We start from the raw sequence: 21,261 nt of genomic DNA on the forward strand, positions 1-21,261 counted from the left end.
TAACATCTACCTAATTTGGGACGTTTTGGAGGTCTCCGGTTCATTGGGTTTACAAACTGGCTCGATTTCACTAGATCAAGAAAAGGCATTTGACCGTTGTCAAGAAAACTGGCATAAGGGTATGAGATCTTTCCAGGCACACGCAGAAAAAGGTGCATAATGGCTTGGAAGAAATAAAGTAATCTTGTAGTTTGATTAAAAGTTAATTAAGTGAATAAGTCTGAATAATATGAGTATAAGTAATCACTCCATAACTTTCTGCAAAGAATCTCTGATTGATGATCTGTGATGATTTAACTATGTAATGATATGTTAGTGATTAACAATATGGAAAAGATGTGATTTATTGTCAATGAATGTGAAGTTGTGATCAATTGAAATTAATCCAAACAGGTTTAACAACAGGTTGAAAGTGTTTAATGAGTTATAATAAAATGATAGTGAGACACAGAAAAGAGAGAAATGCAGCACAGCCCTGATAACAGGAAATGTCGCAAGCAGTTCTGAACAGATGGCCAGGGCGCACAGGATGGAGGGTGCGGTGAGTTTGGCTGAGGCAACGGGGAATGAGGAAGTACAGGACTTTCCACCACGGTCAGCAAGAACAGGTTGGAAAATGTGGGGATTTTTTCATAAGACACAGCAGATGTGGAGAAAGTCACGTAGACCAAACCCTCCCCATACACACACATGGTAGAGAAATGCATAAAAAGGGGCTGTAAAGAGGAACCAGCCGTTCCCAGTCCGGCGGCGCAGAAGGAGAAACAACTTGCAGAAGCAGATTAAACTACGGACCGCACTGCAGAACCACGGGGAAGCTCGGACTTCACACCGCCAAGAAAGGACTGGGTCCCATCGCCCCACCTCTGGTTCTTTATTCGACTGTTGGTCTCGTCTCAACCCAGCCATCTCAGACTCCGCAACAAGACTTGGAGGAAGGACAAAGGTCCCTCAGGGATGAGGAATTGGGTTTCACAAAAAGGATTCGGACCCGTTCTGCTTTGTCTCCTTTCTACGAAGGGTTTTTCCACACAAGGCAAAGACCTCAACCAAGGCTGCTAGAAATTCCTGTTGCCAAAAGATCCACCATCGCCTGGGTATGAATTGAATCTGCTCATTGAAATTCCATTTCAGAACGTGCGACTTAACTGCTAGGGAAAGGAATCAGGGTAGTATGATTGTACATGTAAATTTTATTACACTGTTTTTGAACTATATACGATTGATTATTGATTTGTATGTCGCATATCCCTGCTTAAGCTTGCTTAATAAATTTATACTATAAAATTCTAATGAGGTTGGTGGACATTGGAATTAATAGAGTCATTTAATCTTTGTCCAGTTCTTTTAATTAAGGTAAAACTAATGTACATGATTCCAGTAAATAGGAGGCTTCATAATTTCCTTTGGTGAGAGTAAATAATGACCCTGGGACTTACATCTAAGTCACTAAACATAATCTAGCCGGTTCCAAGTGCAAGTTACGATTTAGAAAGTGGGCTACCGTTAACAGAAGTGGTTATTGGAATTATGCAGCTGCGAGGGCTACTCAGCTGATTGTTTCTTAACTGTAAAGGGTCATAACTTCTGGATTGGAGGTAGTTAGAGCTAGACGAATCACTTTCGCCACCAGTTTAAATAGATTATCTCTTGTAGAGTACTTTTAGGGTAATACCCAGGTCTCAGAGATTTTCCGGACCCGTTAGACGGAGAACTGGTCAATAGGCAGCCCTGTGAAGTAGTGAGGAGTGGGCGGGGCTGACTATTGCAGGATAACCTTCATGGCGCCCAACGTGGGGCGGCGCACAACTGAGTAGGCGGGCCCCAAAGAAACCAAGTCAGTAAAAACAGATGTGAGACTCTGAATAGCTCACTTGGGTTACTAGCTCTTAGGGAAGAGAGTTAGTGGTGACTGATAAGGCCATCAGTCACAACCCTCGCAGTAACTGTATAGCATACAGGTGAGGGAAAGCTTCTACTGAGGATGGAATGACCAGATCCAGACAGTAAAGCCAGTAGCCAACACAGCCTGGACCCATCCCTACTCGAAAGCGCAAAGAGAGGCTTTGGGGGATAGGCGACTCGAAAGACAAAGACAAATATGAGTGAAGAAGAGGAAAGAGGGGAACTGGAGCCCCTACAAAAGCCACCTGGAAGGGTTAACATCAGACAACCATCTAACTTCCAGGGTAGACCGTTCCAGCAAGGAGCACCGCCATCCAACTTCCAGAGCAGACCGTTCCAGCAAGGAGCACCGCCATCCAACTTCCGAAACCGGCCGTTCCAGCAGAAACCACCAGGACCACAAGGGAAACCGACCAACCCTCCGGTTTCATCAAACCAGCCAGGAAAAGGTCAGTTCCTGACAGATGAGGAGTATAGGAAATTGAGCCCAGAAGAGAGGACGGCCCTCCGTGAGTCCCGTAAAGCCGGGGCCGGAGGGTCACCAAAGTAATGGCGTCCAGGTCGCGGGTCATTCTAGAAAATGCCTACTGGGAGGGGGACGAAATCTACGCTAAAGTGGAGGGAGTACCCTACCTGGTGGACACAGGAGCGGAGGTGTCTATGACCCGCAAAGACCTAAAAACAGCAGGGCACCTAAAGGTTCAGTTTGCTAATGGAAAAATAGAAGAAATGCCATATGGGACCTGGAAAGGAGTAGTGTGGGTGAAAGGTCCCTACAATCTCCTCACAGTTAAAGACTTAGACGAACTCAGTAAAAAGAAAGGCACACATCGCCGACTGGAGCGAAGGCTGACAAGCTTGAAAGCAAGATTGGTGAAAGTCGGCCCGACCCAAACAGGATCAGAGAAGCAAGACTGGTACAAACCGGTCGACATACCAACGGTGACAGAACAGAAACTTGAAGAGAGTGACTTCTCCCCGGCTGGAAAAGAGAAGTTGCGTGAGATCATCGTTACGGCGCAGGTGGCACGGTTCAAGAACGATTGTGGAGATTTGGGCCCAAAGTTTGTTCATCACATCGAAGGTGGGGTTCATCCACCTGTTCGGCAGTACTGGAAGGATTGCTGGAGCTGGTGAAAAGGAAAATCAAAAGTGCCAGGTTAGTAACCGACAGTTACTACTGTGCTCAGGCCCTTAGAGAGGACTTGGCCATTTGGGAAGAAAATGGTTTCGAGACAGCAAAGGGCAAGCCAGTGGCACACAAAGACTTGTGGAAAAAGATTGCTGAGCTAAAACTGCAGTTGGAAATAGATGTTGAGCATCAAAGAGCACACACGCATGAGGGAGCTCATTGGCGTGGGAATGATGAAGTGGACTGTTATGTCCAACAAAGAAAGATCGTCTTTGTCGGTACCGAGAAGTGGGACAGAACTCCCAAAGGACGGGAGGTCCCAGAAGAATACGTGGTCGAGGTCGTGCGGAGCGTGCATGAGGCCCTTGGACATGCAGGCGTGCGACCTACACGTAAGGAACTGGAGGAGCAAGACCTTTGGATCCCAGTGAAACAAGTCCAACGCGTGCTAAGGGACTGTGAAGTGTGTGGTCAATACAACGCAGGTCGCCGAGGGCAGCGGATGGATGGGTTGTCCATCAAAAGCACGGTCCCCTGGGGCTCAGTCTGCATGGATGTTGCAGGTCCCATGGGGATAACAGGAAGGAGAGGTGAGAAGTACCTCTTAGTGCTGGTGGATTCTATGTCGGGGTTTGTAACTACAAAAGCAGCCAGGAAAGCAAACGGCAATAGCGTTGTCGGCATGCTGGAACAAGTATGCAGTGCCCTGGGAATCCCGAAAGAGCTGCGCACGGATAATGGGACTCATTTCCGTAATTCACAGGTTGACCAGTGGTGTCAGAAGTATGGAGTGATGCGAGTTTACTCGCCACCCTACACCCCACAAGCCAACGGAGTGGTGGAACGAGCCATTGGGTTAGTAAAGAGCTGGATAGCTAAAAATGCTAACACCAACAGTTGGAGCACCCAAGCGGTGGAAATAGGGCAGGCCCTGAACGACAGAAGCAGAGCCGAAAGACCCGCCCCTGCGATGGAACTCAACCAACGGCCGTTCACCACGAGGGAAGTGGGGCGGGGCTCCAGCGACAAAAAGGAGAAGCTGACGCCCAGAGTGCCATTCCGAGAGGGACAGCGCGTGTGGGTCAAAGCAAGAGAGCAACCTGTACATGCAGCAGTAAAACCCAAGTTTGACACAACTGACATCGTCAAGCAAGTACTGGATAGGAACACAGTATTGCTGAAAAGGAAAGGGATCCAAGGAGTTGAGCAGCTCAAGCCGGTTCCTGACTAAAGCGAAACAGAAGCCGGTGAGATGGCCAGTGAATCATGTACCATTCCACCCTATCTCGGACTGGCCACCGTGAAAGGGGTGGTTGTAATTAGGAGAACAACTTCAGGGATCTGGGCAGGACGAGCCCTGAAGAAATTGGATTGGGCTAAAAATGGAGTCCTGTCAGAGGAGAGAGAACTGCTGGAATGGAAGAAAGCTAAAAGTGGCTGTCCGGTTTGTTTAACAGACCACCATCTCCCCATTATCTGGGAAGGACCGGGCCGTGAGAAGCCAAGGCACCAGGGGGCTACCGCAGAGATGCTGCAACACCTTCGTGTCTCCCCGGTCACGGTATTGAACAATACAATCTGTGGGAACTGCCGAGTGGGTTACCTGCCCCGGCTTAAGTTGGAAACCCAATGGGGGTGGCTCAAGGAAAAACCAAGAACTTGTTATTGCACGTGGGACGGAGATGAGCTACACCACTGTCCTGTGTGCAAGGAACAGCTGAGGAGCGGAGAGGTAACACTGACAGGCGAAGCTGAAGGGTGGCAAGTGACAAGGTTTTACAGCTCGCTGCGATATTACAGAACCTATGGGCAAGTGCAGTCGAACTATGGGAGCCCCATACCGATAATATTACCAGGACCTTCCGCCCCTCCGAACACTCCAGAAGAACTGGACCCATGGGTGTGGAATAGGGAAGAAGGGCCCCATGATGTCCTGTGGGATTCTGTTCAAGCCGCCTGGCCGTATGACGCTGCTAGAGCTTCCCTGTCATTTCCACCATTGAATGCCAACCACTCTCCTGTGGTCTTCCGGGTACATCGGCCTCATGCATACCAACCATCAGCCGAGGAGCTAAGTGCACTCCCCGATGACGCCCGAGAGCAAGCCGTTAACGGTGGGTGGACAGGCCCCTGGGAACTGACTACTTGGGCACATCTGATTTTGGAGGTCATCAATGACTGCACAATACCTATAGTAGATCTGCCGGATGCACCACGGGAAGATGGGGTGCGCAGCTCAGATATGTATTACTACACCACTGAAGTGGACGGGTGGGGCAGCAACGCGATGAGACCAAAAGAGAAGTCTTGCCTGTACTGGGTGACAGCGGAATCCCAGTTTCGGGATGGAGTTTTGCAACACCCGGGAGGCGTGGCTCACAGGGCGGGTACGCCCTCTGATCCTAGCACCTCCTGTCACGTCCAGCTGTCAGTACGCATGATCACCGTCCCCTATAAAGGAATCTACTCAGTCGGAGCAGCCATCAAAGTGGTACCAGACGAGCAGCCCTACGCCACCGTGTCCAGTACGGAGCCGGAGCCTCCCAAGAAGAAATCCAAAACTCACGCCTGGCAGAAGCTCGCCTCAGCATTTCCATGGAGAAAGACAAACCAGGACTGATGGACGCACCGGAAGGAGGAAAACGAGTCGTCACGTCTGAAGGTCAGCAAAAACCCAAAAAGAGAAAGGGGAGACAGTGTTTTGTGACTAGATTGTTCAAAGTGGGGGTTGGAGTCTCATCGGGACTGTCAGACAGAGGCCCGTTTTTAAGACTCCCTACCACCTCCATTCTACTCGATATGCCAAGAGAAGATTTCACTGTTTCCAATCCGCTCACCGAAGCCTATTTTCTCAAGTTTCTCATATATCTCCGACCCACCAATTTCCAAAACGTAAAACAGGTGGGGGAAAGTGAAGAATACACGACGCCCCCTGCCATGAAGCCACATTTATTTATCCCTACCGCACCGCCTCCTTGGCAGGGAAAAGGATCCGACAACACGGTTAATTTTGCATCAATCTCACCTATGTGTCCAAGATCTCTACCATGGACTTTTAATACAGTGTATTTCAGAGTACGGGGAATTGAGCTACGGATTAGGTGGGGTCCCCATTATCTTGAACCACTGCAAGGACTGTATTGTGAAATTTCACTTAATGACATGATCATTTGGACCACATCACCAAGCATGGCGAAAACCATAATCAAGAGGGAAATAGATCCGGATTGTTATATATTTAATAACACCAGGCTTCCATTAAAATTGGAAATAGACAGGGTCTACCCCAATCCACCACACCAGAGGATTTATACTCCGTCATCCTGGGGGTACCGCACTAGACTAACTCTGCATGGACAATCATTATACACCTACATCTCAGTGCCTGCCCCAATAGGGTACAAACACGAATCCTGGTATGACCAGGCGCTGAAAACTGGCACCGCCCAAGGCGCGTTTCCTCGGCCGGACTACTGGAGGGTGTTCCACTGGAAGTGGGTGTGGAGGGGGTTGGAGCCTGACTTACCCTACCCCTCTCCCATATTTACAGCCCTGCAGCAGAGAAGGGCCACCAGACGGGTTGGAAAGAACCCTGCCAACCAGGGCCACCTCAAGGCTTTGAGGAAAATCTGTGCAAAGCCTGATACATCAGACCCCAGAGAAGCACTAATCTGGCCAGGATGGATGCTATCGGCATGAAGCGCCGGCCTACAGACCCGGAGCTGCTGGATGTTACATCGGAATCAGACAGCTCTACTGACACTGACGACGACTCGGACACCTCTAACGAACCTTTGCTACGGAAAACGACTACGATAACCGGAAAATCCCTATGCCTGAAAGGGCTGCTAACGCTTCTTGCCCTGCTGTTTGCTGCTGCTGTTCTTGCTACTATCTTCTACTTCATCGGAGTTGGGCCGTGGTATCTTACGCATACAAGAGTCACCTATGGACATTCCAAGTACGCTAACTTCAACTGTTGGAACACAAACACCACGGCTATTTTTGTGCCGTGGGACAACGACACTTCTGTCCAGAACCGAACCAGTCTATTCAGCAAGGACAACGGGAAAAAGTACGTGGAACGCCGAGCTTTCGGGTTGAACGACTCCACTCTGGACGACCTTCTGAATCGCACCTGGGAGATCTACAACTATGACTTCCTCGACACCGGAGTGCTCTGCTGGATACGGATTCTGCTAAATAAAGAACGACGGACCGTCAGATGCAATTGGATTCACCCGGACCGAGGTATGCCAGAATGGCATTGCAACATGGCTTGTCGATCGCTGCTATTGTTGCCAAGTCAAGGGTACTGGGATACCGAAGTAGTATACCCAGCCCCACACAGGTCCTCAGGCTGTCGAGCCTGGCTCCCACGAGGAGAATTTTGGGGAGACTGTCACCTCAACTGCAGAGAGGATGACATCATCCCAACAGCACCAACGGGGAACTGGACCTTCCGAAATGCCTCCCGAGGTAATCTTCCAGTCAATGCAACGCTTTCGCCTACACCAGATAGTTTAACCAACATGACGGCTTTCCTGATCAGACAAGGACCTAGACAGTTTATGTATCAGGCCGAGCAACAGCACTGTTACAGACACCACTTTCTTTGGTTAAATCCTTGCCTCTGGAACAAGTTTGTGAAATGTGCAGGACAGAATTATATAGTATCAGCCATAGAAGAATACTGGGCTGATTTTTGGCACTCTACACGCCCTCTCCGTACAGAAATTGAACACTGGCTGAACAACACGTTCCCATGGACGTACATAGCCAAAGACCAAACGTTCTTTATGGGAGACTTCCCAGAGGGGACAGTTCGCTCTCACACTGGATTGACGGACCTATACATTGCCAACTTGCGCACACAACCCCTTCCGACTCCTGATGACCTTCTCACCGTTCCTAAAACGGACTTTGCAAAAATTGACAAGTGTGTCGCCAACAGAATTTTTCAGAGCCTAAATGACACCTGTTGGAAGAAAACCCTCTCATCGCCACGGTGCGACCTCTGGCAGACTGGCGACGCTCTTCACTCTACCTGGAGGTATAGCTGCCCTGATCCTGATAAAGCTCCTACGGCTAAATGGGCCTTACGAGCCTGGTACGAGGATTACTATCGAAAGTGGGACTACGAGTGGTGGGGACTCCAACAACATGAGTTTGAAGCCTGGGTAACACCATGCCTTACAGAATCAACCAACTATTGGGTACAGTACCAGTACATCGCTACGGTCTACTCTAAGGAACGCATGATTTGGCCTGGGAATTTTTGGAGACCGGCCAGTTACGTCAGCCCAAGACCTTGGCGCATGACTTGTAAAAACAACACCAGAAATATCCTTGAATGTGTAATAGGTTTGGCCAGAAGACCCTGCCAACAGCTTCGAGGCTGGGAAAGCTACTGCGAAGACCATTATGCAGATGAGTATAACACTCACTCTTCTGAGGTTACTTGGCGAAAGTTCAATGGAACATGGCGGAGGGCCATAGTGAGCGGACGGACCTGCACTGATGCAATTCTAGGATATCATCTCCAGAAGCGCAAGAGTATACTTGGTCTTCCTGTTCCGTTCATCCCAGACTCCCTTATAGCGATCGCAGAAGGACATGCTTTCCGGAAAAGTCTGTGTGATGGCAACATAGACTCAGGGTTTGACTGGGTAGGACCTAACCTTTTGTATTCCAATCTCACCTGCTCAACCACTACAGAGAATTGGCAGCAATGTGGAGAAGGATCTGATAAACATGACTGTTACTGGTACGAAACTATGGGGGCAACATTGGTGGCCGTCGTATCCGAGGTTGTGGAAGAAGTTGCTCATGTGGTGGAAGAAGGCCTCAACATTGTTGAGCAATGGCTGATGAGTGCTTTGCGTATGCTGTGGCCATACCTCTTGGGCCTCCTGGGCGTCGCAGTCGCGTTAATCATTGGCAAAATCGTCTTGGAGGCGTGGCTGAAAGCACTTTGTCGTTGCAAAAAGAGGAACTACCAGCCCCTCCCCACTAAGGAGGAGCCTACTTCTGCATAAGAGAGAGCTGCTGTGTGCCTGCGAGCCATTCGACCTTCACCGCAGCTGCCGACAGGACCTGATCCAGAGCGACCATCATCTCACATCATGGAAACCAACTCTTCGACCAACTCATCGAATCCCAACTCACTATTTGCACCAATTCAAGTGAGTACCCTTGAGCATTTAGGGATTACCCTGGCCTGGGTAGTCTTCTGCCACACCGGTCCTTGGCCTAAGGGACATCCTATGAGGATCTTCGTCGCGCTCCAAGGATATGCCAAGCTGATCCTCCGTCCCATCGTTCTCCACAAATGGGGGTTGGCTTCATCCCTTTTCGCTTGTTACTTGATGGGCCGTACCCGCATTAATTGGCGCAGGGGTGTTGTGGTCTGCCTATGGCTCATCACCGATACCACAGCCCTGATATTGGAATTGGTCCTTGGGGGCATACAAGCCACACGAACCGCCCCATTTAAAATCCTCACAGCTGTACTAGAGGGGCTGTTCGCAGTATCCATCCTCATCTACTTAGCACGCCAGGCCTTGTCTATCAAGGGTCGGGGACGGCGAATTTGGATGCAAAAGTGGATAATTCTGGCTCTTTGGGCAACGGTTTGGGGGATCCTGGTGGTCCTCTACTGGCTTCATGAGACCTCGGATCTCGCCATTGTTGTATGGCTGATGACCTACGCGGCAATCTTCCATGATTCAGCTCATGTCTATGATCGAGGTGAACCAGCTCCAGATCATGACATTCCGGCTCCTGTGATTAATTCACCTTGGCTCGCAAAACAAGCCGGCACACGGGCTTAAACCAGCCTACTCTCTCAGCTTTCGCTTTCGCATTTTCATCGTTGTACGTAAATATAGTTAATCAATAACCACTGATCATGAAGTTACCTGGGTTACTGTTTCTCCTCAGGCATCAACCTGCTGTGTGGGGTGTGGAGTCACTGCAGAATCTTATGGATTCATTTGGGTTGCATCGTCTTCCCGCTGGTGTCACAAATGCGTGAGCAGCCATTTTAGCAATGTAACGGCAATCCTCTGCGCCACAGGGCTGGAGGATTTGCCCTACATAGCGGATTCCACATCTAAATCCCTGGAACGGGTGCACAAAATCGTGTGGACCTCTGCGTTTGGCCTAGACGACGACGACTTCCCGGCATCTCCGTTGTATACGGGGCTACGGCTGCCCGTGATTCATAAGTTGTGGGAACACCAACTTACTCGGCAATGCCTCCCAACTATACATTTGTTGGATGGCCGAATTGTGGCGGTGGGCGACTACCTTCCGCCTACACGTCCCGGGTCTCCGGATTTGTTTATCGACGTCGGATGCCAAGCGAGCAGCGCGACTAACGAGAGAGGTACCCAAACTGAGAACCTCAGTTCATCTCCCCAAGCATGCCAGACTGAGGACATCCTTTCCCCTTCATCTCCATCACCAAGTGATATGGATTTCCAGGATCTGCTGGCAGAGTTGGATGGCTACTGCAACAACCCATCAACGCTGCCAGACTTCGGCATGGACCTACCTTCGCCTTTGCAGCCTCCACTGGAACATCCCACCCTTTCCGTCTCAGGTGGAGCTACACTTGACAACGACTTGGGCGCAGAAGTCTGGCTTTCTCCGCCATCCAATCTGTCGGAGTATGAGGTTGTAGATTCCTGGACACCTTCATCGTCTCCTGTTACCTGCTATGAGCAGGACATCCTCACTACCACTTGTGGTGATGGACTTGATCTCTTTTGACTTTGGACTCTGTGTTTTCTGCGAAGCACCGTCCGATCTCATGGAGGGGGTGTCAAGAAAACTGGCATAAGGGTATGAGATCTTTCCAGGCACACGCAGAAAAAGGTGCATAATGGCTTGGAAGAAATAAAGTAATCTTGTAGTTTGATTAAAAGTTAATTAAGTGAATAAGTCTGAATAATATGAGTATAAGTAATCACTCCATAACTTTCTGCAAAGAATCTCTGATTGATGATCTGTGATGATTTAACTATGTAATGATATGTTAGTGATTAACAATATGGAAAAGATGTGATTTATTGTCAATGAATGTGAAGTTGTGATCAATTGAAATTAATCCAAACAGGTTTAACAACAGGTTGAAAGTGTTTAATGAGTTATAATAAAATGATAGTGAGACACAGAAAAGAGAGAAATGCAGCACAGCCCTGATAACAGGAAATGTCGCAAGCAGTTCTGAACAGATGGCCAGGGCGCACAGGATGGAGGGTGCGGTGAGTTTGGCTGAGGCAACGGGGAATGAGGAAGTACAGGACTTTCCACCACGGTCAGCAAGAACAGGTTGGAAAATGTGGGGATTTTTTCATAAGACACAGCAGATGTGGAGAAAGTCACGTAGACCAAACCCTCCCCATACACACACATGGTAGAGAAATGCATAAAAAGGGGCTGTAAAGAGGAACCAGCCGTTCCCAGTCCGGCGGCGCAGAAGGAGAAACAACTTGCAGAAGCAGATTAAACTACGGACCGCACTGCAGAACCACGGGGAAGCTCGGACTTCACACCGCCAAGAAAGGACTGGGTCCCATCGCCCCACCTCTGGTTCTTTATTCGACTGTTGGTCTCGTCTCAACCCAGCCATCTCAGACTCCGCAACAAGACTTGGAGGAAGGACAAAGGTCCCTCAGGGATGAGGAATTGGGTTTCACAAAAAGGATTCGGACCCGTTCTGCTTTGTCTCCTTTCTACGAAGGGTTTTTCCACACAAGGCAAAGACCTCAACCAAGGCTGCTAGAAATTCCTGTTGCCAAAAGATCCACCATCGCCTGGGTATGAATTGAATCTGCTCATTGAAATTCCATTTCAGAACGTGCGACTTAACTGCTAGGGAAAGGAATCAGGGTAGTATGATTGTACATGTAAATTTTATTACACTGTTTTTGAACTATATACGATTGATTATTGATTTGTATGTCGCATATCCCTGCTTAAGCTTGCTTAATAAATTTATACTATAAAATTCTAATGAGGTTGGTGGACATTGGAATTAATAGAGTCATTTAATCTTTGTCCAGTTCTTTTAATTAAGGTAAAACTAATGTACATGATTCCAGTAAATAGGAGGCTTCATAATTTCCTTTGGTGAGAGTAAATAATGACCCTGGGACTTACATCTAAGTCACTAAACATAATCTAGCCGGTTCCAAGTGCAAGTTACGATTTAGAAAGTGGGCTACCGTTAACAGAAGTGGTTATTGGAATTATGCAGCTGCGAGGGCTACTCAGCTGATTGTTTCTTAACTGTAAAGGGTCATAACTTCTGGATTGGAGGTAGTTAGAGCTAGACGAATCACTTTCGCCACCAGTTTAAATAGATTATCTCTTGTAGAGTACTTTTAGGGTAATACCCAGGTCTCAGAGATTTTCCGGACCCGTTAGACGGAGAACTGGTCAATAGGCAGCCCTGTGAAGTAGTGAGGAGTGGGCGGGGCTGACTATTGCAGGATAACCTTCACCGTGTTGAACATGGCTTCGTCTGGAAAACCATGAGGGCATTTGGGTTCAGCGGGGGTCTTATTGCCAAGATTCAGGTACTGTACAGTGACATTGAGAGTGTGCTGAAGATCAACGGTAGCCTGTGTGCTCCTTTTAGGGTGTGTAGAGGTGTTCGACAGGGCTGCGCGCTCTTGGGGGTGCTCGACGCACTCTCCCTGGAACCCCTCCTTCAGAAAATATGCTCGTGTGTTTATGGTCTGGTTTTACCTGGTTTTAAGAACAATATGGTTTTATCTGCTTATGCTGATGATGTCGTTGTTTTTATAAAAGATCAGCATGATGTGAGGGTTTTAACCGAGGTCACAGAAAAGTTTTCTGCATTGTCTGCCACAAGGGTGAACTGGGAAAAGAGCGAAGCCCTGGCCGTCGGTGAGTATTCTGTTGGGCTCCCAATTCTCTTTTCTGGAAAAAGGATGGTTTCAAATACCTTGATATATTTTTAGGCGATAAAGACACTGTAAGTAAAAACTGGGAGAACATTGAGCACAAAATAACAAACAAGTTGTCAAAGTGGAAGTGGCTGCGTTCACAAATGTCATACCGAGGCAGGGTATTGGTTTTAAATAACCTTATTGCATCACAGCTGTGGCACAAGCTTAGACCCACCATCTGGGTTACTTGCAAAGATTCAATCAGAGATGGTCAACTTCTTCTGGAATGGTCTGCATTGGGTGCCACAGTCTTTTTTGTTTTTATCAAGAGAGGAGGAGGGCTAGGTCCTTGTCCACCTGGTCCACCTGGCTACATAACTTGACGAGACAAAATGCAAGCTGGACCTCAACTCGATGCTATGGCTCTGTGGAAGGTTAACATCAAACCCAATTTAAAGTTGGAGTTTTGTTTCCACAGAGCCACCGGGAATTTGAAGGGGTTTTTAGAACTGTGGGGTTATAATAATGTTTTGTGCACCATTTCTGCTCAGGGAGAACTACTACAATAATGTAAGTATTTATTGTGTTTTTTGTAAGAACTTTGACCTGAGATTGACGTTTTTTATTGTTGACTTATTGTGTAATAAATGTTTTGTTAAAAATCCAAAAAAAAAAAAATCTTCTTCGTGTGAGAGGAGGGTGTGTGGAAGAGTGGAAGAAGAGCGAGGTCTTTATAGAAGAAAGATGGTTTTAAATATCTTGGTGTGTTTGTAGGCAGTAAAAATATTGTGTGTAAGAACTGGGAAGTCATTGAGCAAAAAATTTAAAACAAGTTGTCAAAATGGAAGTGGCTGCATTCACAAATGTCATACTGGGGCAGGGTGTTGGTTTTAAATAATCTTATTGCATCACAGCTGTGGCACAAACTCTCCGTTTTAGACCCACCATCTGGTTTACTAGTAAAAATACAATCGGAGATTATCAACTTTTTTTGGAACGGTCTACATTGGAGGGGGGTCAGGGCCTTGTCCACCTGCCCAGTAGAACAGCTACATTTCACTTACAGTTTCTTCAAAAGTTCCTGACAGGATCCGCTGTGTGGAGGGATGTGGCCAGCTACATTCTCAGACGTGTTAATTTTCTGGGGTTGGATGCTGCTCTGTATTTAACTGATTTTTGTTTTTTTAAGTTAAAAGGGTTGCCTCAGTTTTATCAACGTGGTTTTAAATCGTGTGCTTTTTTTAAACTGCACAGATCAAAAACTTATAATTCTCTGCATTGGTTTTTAGAAGAACTGTTGGTCTGTGGAGCAAGATTGGACGTCCGTGACAGCACTGTGCCGGGCCTTTCTGAGGTGCTATCCAGGTCCGGGACGGTGACCCTGCGGCGGCTGGTGGAGGAGAACTTTTCTAACGTGCAGGAGGTTGGCTCGCTGATTGGGGTCCGGTCCGCCAGACTGGTGTGGCGCTTCCTGGAGAGGGTGGCAGCTGGGGAGAGGCGGCTCCTGCAGCAATACATCACGGAAGAGTGCCTGCCTGACCTGACTGACCCTTTCCCAGATGTGTTCCTGGTTCCGGATTTTGAGGAGGACAGTGGTCCCCTGCTGCAATTTAGGGACTCGGGGATGGACTTATGCAAAATGAACCCAAAAGTACTGTACAAATGGTACACAAAAATTCTGAACAAGAGAACTCTCCTCAACAGAACAGCGAGTGTATGGAGCGACAAACTCGGAGGACAAAAACCTCAATGAAAAACTTTATACAAGCCTCCAATAAAGAAAAGGACTGGTGATCTACAGTGGAGGATACTTCACGGCGACATTGCCACAAACAGACTGGAGCGAGTGAAGGACCGAATGACAGCTGGGGAGAGGCGGCTCCTGCCGCTGCATGCCACAGAAGAGTGCTGCCTGCCAAAAATGACCCGTTCCCGGACGTGTCCCTGGACCCGGATTTTGAGGAGGACAGCAGTCCCCTCCTGAGGAGTACGGTCCCAGGAATGGACTTATGTAAAACACACCCAAAAGTACTGTACAAATATTGCGTAAAGATCCTGAATAAGAGAACTCTCCACAAAAGATCTATCAGTGTGTGGGCTGACAAACTTGGAGGACAAAAACCTCAGTGGAGGACCCTTTACAAGCCTCCAATGAAGAAAAGGACTGGTGATCCGCATTGGCGGATCCTTCATGGCGCCATTGCCACAAACTCGTTTTATCGGTCATCAGTCCTGGGATTTTAAACGAGTGCCCTTTTTGCAGTTTGTCCGAGAGTGTTTTTCATGTTTTTATGGATTGTGTACAGTTAACTGGCTTTTTAAATTTTTTAACGAGCATTTTTACCTTTTTGGTGTGGTTTTTACCAATTCTGTTTTTATCAATGATGTACATTACAGTCGATCCACTAGTTTAAAATCCCGGATTTTAAATTATTTAATAGCCGAAGCCAAGATGGCTATTTACTTGACTCGACGGGACAAAATGCAGGCTGGACCTCAACTCGACGTGGAGGCTCTGTGGAAGGCTAACATCAAGGCCAAGTTGAGGTTGGAGTTTTGTTTCCACAGAGCCACTGGGAATTTGAAGGGTTTTTTAGAACTGTGGGGTTTTAATAATGTGTTGTGTACCATTTCTAATCAAGGAGAATCAAGGAGTTATTGTAAATATTTATTGTGTTTTTAGTATCCTTGACCTGATTATGTAATGTTTTTATTGTTAAATTATTGTACAATAAATGTTTTGTTAAAAAAAAAAAATCTTCTACTCTTTTTTTATGGTGGTTGGCAAACAACTTATAGGTGCATTACAGCCACCTTCCAGATTGGAGTATGAATCAGACATTTACCTATTATAATAGGTAAATGTATAATATAATCCCCATAATGCCCGTTCTTCTTAGAAAACTAAAAATACTGCTAAAAACTACATCCCCAGAGGATCTCTGAAGCAATTCCCTAATATCTAATTTATTTTTATTCCTACTTAAATCTCTAAGTAACACCTCTCTTTCCTGAACATATTTATTACATTCTAAAAAAAAAGTACTGTTTCTAATTTTCCACAGTAATTACAACAACCTGTATTATGCTTATTAATTATTTTAAGAGTACTCTTCAATCCTGTATGTCCAAAACCTATTCTAGATATAACATCTTCTTTTTTAATTCTATTACATTTCCTTAATTCCCCAACTTTTTTTGGATACTATAATAAAACCCAGCATTGCCTCCTCCCATCCCACTGTTCTTGCTATTTCTTCTTGATATACATTTTAATAATATTCTTTACCTCATTTTTACTTATTTTAATATTTAAATCAACAATATTCTTTTTTTAGCACTCTTAGCAAAACTATCAGCCAACTCATTTCCTACTATACTACACCAATGTGGGCAGGAATCCAAACTAGTTTAACATGAGCACCGTAATTTTTAATCCTAAAAATTGAGTGAATTATATCCAATATAATATCTTGCCTTGATTCTGAATTTATCTCTAGAATACTTATTAATGCACTACTTGACTCTGGACAAATTTAAACCTCTCTCTCTCTCTCTCTCTCTCTCTTGTTTCCTCAATCCACACAAAAGCCATTAAAATAGCCATTAATTCACCTGTGTACACTGTCAATTTATCTGTTATTCTTATATTTCTCATAATATTTACATCTGGAATTACAAATGATATACCTACTTTATCATTTAACATTTTAGATACATCTGTACATATTTGTATATACTCTGAATATTCTCTTTTTATATAACTTTCCATCTCCTTTCTTTCTAACTGTCTCCCTTTTCTCAGTAAGTTTAAATCAACTTCAGTCCAAAGATCCATGATGGAATAATAGGAATAACAACCACAGGACTAATTAAAAAGTTATCTATTCCTACATCTTTTGCTTTATTTATTATTATCCATCCAAAACTATTAATTTGTTTCTTTTCTTTTTCTTGACAAGGTTGCAGCGTTACATATGGAGGATGATCTTCATTATGTCCCTTAATATTTGTCCAGTAAATTATGACTAGTTGTTCTCTCCTGATCTCCAGTGGCATCTCACCCATCTCAGCCTGTAAAGCTGACACTGCAGTAGTTTTCATTGCTCCACAACATAGTCTTAATGCCTGATATTGTATTCGATCTATTTTTTGATAAACTACTTGAAGCTGAATTGCATAAAATACAACTATAATCAAAAATTAATCAAATTAGTCCAATATAAATTGTCTTTAATGCTTTCCTTTCTGCTCCCCATTTTTTTTTACCTCTCAAACATCTCATGATATTATTTTTGTTTTACTTTTTTCCAACTATTTTATCTACATGTATCTTCCATGTAAGTTTTTTTTTTTTTTTTAATCAAAGCAGATACCCAAATATTTAATTTGATCTGTCCTTTCTATAACATCTCCATATAAATTGAGATTTACATTAATATTTAATTTCCTATTTGTAAAAACAACAAATTTAGACTTGGATGTTGAGAATCTAAAACTCCATTCTAAAGCCCAATCTTCTACACTATGTAATGCCTCTTGTAGTTTCCTATTTACAAATTCTGTATTTTTCCCCCTCTTTCAAATAATACCATCATCTGCAAATAACAAGACACCAAAAGATTTATCTATACTACTAAAAATATAATTAATCATTATAATAAATAGCATAGGACTTATTATACTACCTTGGGGAGTACCATTTTCAACTTGATATTTTGAACTTATTTCTCCGCCTATTTTTACTCTAATATTTCTTTCAGTTAAATTTTTTTTATCCATCTATATATTTTACCCCTTGTACCTATTTGTTTTATTTTAATTAACAGCCCTTCTTCCCATAACATATCATAAGCCTTTTCCACATCCAGGAAGACTGCTATTAAATTCTCCTTATTAATCTGAGCCTTCATGTTCCAGACATAATGCAGGATCTATTGTACTTCTGCCTTTTCTAAATCCAAATTCAGAAGACTTAATCTTCTCCTTAGATTCTAAAAAATTATTATTATTATTTACCATTTTTTCCATAATTTTACCTATACATGATGTTATAGCTATTGGTCTATAACTTTCAGCTGAATTAGGATCTTTACCAGATTTACAGATGATATAATGATGGCTTCTTTCCATTTATCAGCTAATATCCCTTAATCCCACACCTTATTATACAATTCTAATAATATTTCTTTACTCACATCACTAAGATTATTTAACATACTATAACTGATTTGATCAATCCCAGGAGTTGATTTACTAGAATTCTTCAATGCTTATTTAATTCTAACAAAGAAAACTTCATATTAATAAAATCCTCACAATCTTCATCATTATGAAATAATTCAATATTTCTCTGTAATGTTATTTCACGTTCTCTTTTTTCTTTATTATTTAGATTCTCTGTACTATGTGTCTTTGCAAATACTTTAACTAGTAACTCAGCTTTGGATTTATTATCTATTAGAATATTTCCATTATCTTTCATTACTGGGAAAAAATATTCTTTTGAACTTCCAGACATTTTTTAATAGTATTCCAAACCCTATCTAAAGCAGCATTTTCCCCAAAGATTCACAATATTACCTCCAATAGTCCCTTTTAGCATTTCTTATAGTTTTCCTAACTTCTGCCTGTTTCCTTTTATAATTAATTAGATTTTGGAAACAAATAATTTTCTTAAGTGTTTTAAAAGCCTTATTCCATTGTTTAATTGCTGTTGAACATTCTGGTGTCCACCAAGGAACCATTTTCTTTTTTTTTAATACCACTACTTCTAGGAATAAATATTTGGCTGTATTAATAATACATTTACAAATTTCTGAATTTAATTCATTTATCGGTTTACTTGTATCTACATTTTTCATATTAACCTCACTCATCACTTTAAAACTATCCCAGTTTGCTTTCCCAAATTTCCACCTCCCCTCAATTTCTACCTGGTCTTCTTCTGTATCGATTCCTATCCTAACAAAAATTGGATAATGATCACTCCCCATTGTGCTTTCTTTAAATACTCTCCAGCTGCAACTATCAGCAAAAGATTGAGAAACTAAGGTCAAATCAATAGCCGATTCCTTACCTCTTACCAAGTCTACCCCAGTGCCTACCCAGTTATTTAATATTACCAATTCTTTTTCTTCAATTATCTCTTCTAAAATTCCTCCATTATAATAATCTTGATCTCCCCATAAAGTGCTATGTGCATTGAAGTTCCCACACCAAACTATTTTCCCTCTCCAGTGCTCTAGGATTGTTTCAAATTTTAACTAATTGTTTGCAAGGATTATAATAATTTATTATTTTAATATTCCCATCATTTGTCAAAATTTCTACAGCAATAAGTTCTAAATCTGATATTATTTGGAGCTGAATAAATATTATGTTTTCCTTTAAAAATATGGCACAGCCTCCTCCATTCCCATTTATCCTATCTTTACGCAAGACTGAGTAACCATGAACACTAAACTGCAATGACGGCTTGAGCCATGTTTCTTGAATGCGTATTACATCTGGCTTTGTATTTAGATTATTAATGAAGCCTTTAAATTCCTGACCATTTGCTATTAGACTGCGAGCGTTTCATTGTAATATTAGAATTATGTGACGACTTGAGAAGCCTCAGCTTCAGATGATCCTTCCTCATGTCTAAGTTCATCATGGATTTTTCCCCCCCCCCAAGATAAATCTTTGACATTAAAAAACTTTGTAGCTGCTCTTACTATGATTTTTATTTTTTCAGTTTTAGTTTTTGCTCATTCTGAGCAATTTATGATATATGCAAGAAAAGGAATAATTTTTTCTAATGTAATATTACACTGATTATTGTCTGCCACACTTTTCCTTTAATAATTTGTTTTTGGATCATTGTCATTATTTTTTTGCTTCTTTCACTGCTTCAGTAATTTTCTTATCAGTTTTAACTTTTTGAATTTCAGCTGCCTCTTTTCTTACCATGCACCCTGCATATGCTGCAGTATGATTTCCTCCACAGTTACAACATTTAACAAGATTATTTCCACACTCACCATAAAGATGTTCACCTCCACACCTACCACACCTCTGTTTCCCTTTACAAACGTTCGCAGTATGTCCATGTCTTTGACATTTATAACATCTGAGAGGTGGTGGAATATAATCTCTTACATTAAAGCTGATGTAACCAATCATCACCTTATCAGGCAGAACTCTATCTTTGAAATCCAGTAGTATAGATGTACTGTCCATTTTCTCCCCACTCCTAAAAGCCTGTAATCGTTTGATGCCTGTAATCTCTTCTCCTTTTATTATTTTCTTTAGCTCCTCCAAGTTTTCTCCTACAGGAATCCCTGATATTACTCCTTTTACTCCTCTTTCTCCCTCAACTACCTTTCTTTCCAGCACTTTTTTACACACCATTTGTAATTTTAGGGCCTTATTCTTTTGTTCATTCTTTTGATGCTGATTTGACATACCTGAGCAAGGAGCACAAATATCATTGGAGGGAGATCAGCTCATATTCATAATCTCACAACAATAGCATCTGTTATTACTTATAATACCGAGGCTCTAAAAATGAATCCCGTCTGGGTAATTGACACATTAATTTCTGTTTGAAACATGTGCAGTCATCTGTATTGTTGATATCAAATGGAATACGAACTGTAAATATAACGTGATATTAAGTTTCTCTCAGACTTTTAATTCATATCGAATAATTGATATGTGACACATCCAGATTAATATCTACCGTTTACATGATCATCTGAACCCGAAGGAGACCTTGGAGGCAAAACCCTTCTTTTACTTAGTGTTATCTGGTTTGATGGAAAAACAAAAGACAAAAGCAGACACATGCACGTCTAAATCGATTGTAAATTTGTACAAGCACGGGCGTTCTTCTCATATTTGTGACTCATCTAAAAATCGGCTGTACAGAAAACATGATTTCATAAAAGCTTGGATTCCAGTGGTTCTCTCCAGGCTGCAAGGATTAACCTGACATTCACTCAGACTGCAACACATTAACACACTCACACACAGTCCATATTCAGTAAAACTATGGCCGTATGAGGAACATTTGTGCGTTTTGTCGTTGGCATTTTGAAGCACTTTTCGGAATAAGTGTGTGTTTTTCTTTGGCCTTTTTCACTCCTCCTTTTCCACAGTCAAAAGTATACAGTAGTACTGAATACCGGCCACATATTGAGAGTGACATTTTTCTTAAAAATCGACCGGAGCACTTACTGTTTGCTGCTACTGATGATAATAATAATAATAATAATAATAATAATAATAATAATAATAATAATAATAATAATAATG

Source organism: Xiphophorus hellerii, chromosome 3 (genome assembly GCF_003331165.1).
Source record: "Xiphophorus hellerii strain 12219 chromosome 3, Xiphophorus_hellerii-4.1, whole genome shotgun sequence".
NCBI lineage: Eukaryota > Metazoa > Chordata > Actinopteri > Cyprinodontiformes > Poeciliidae > Xiphophorus > Xiphophorus hellerii.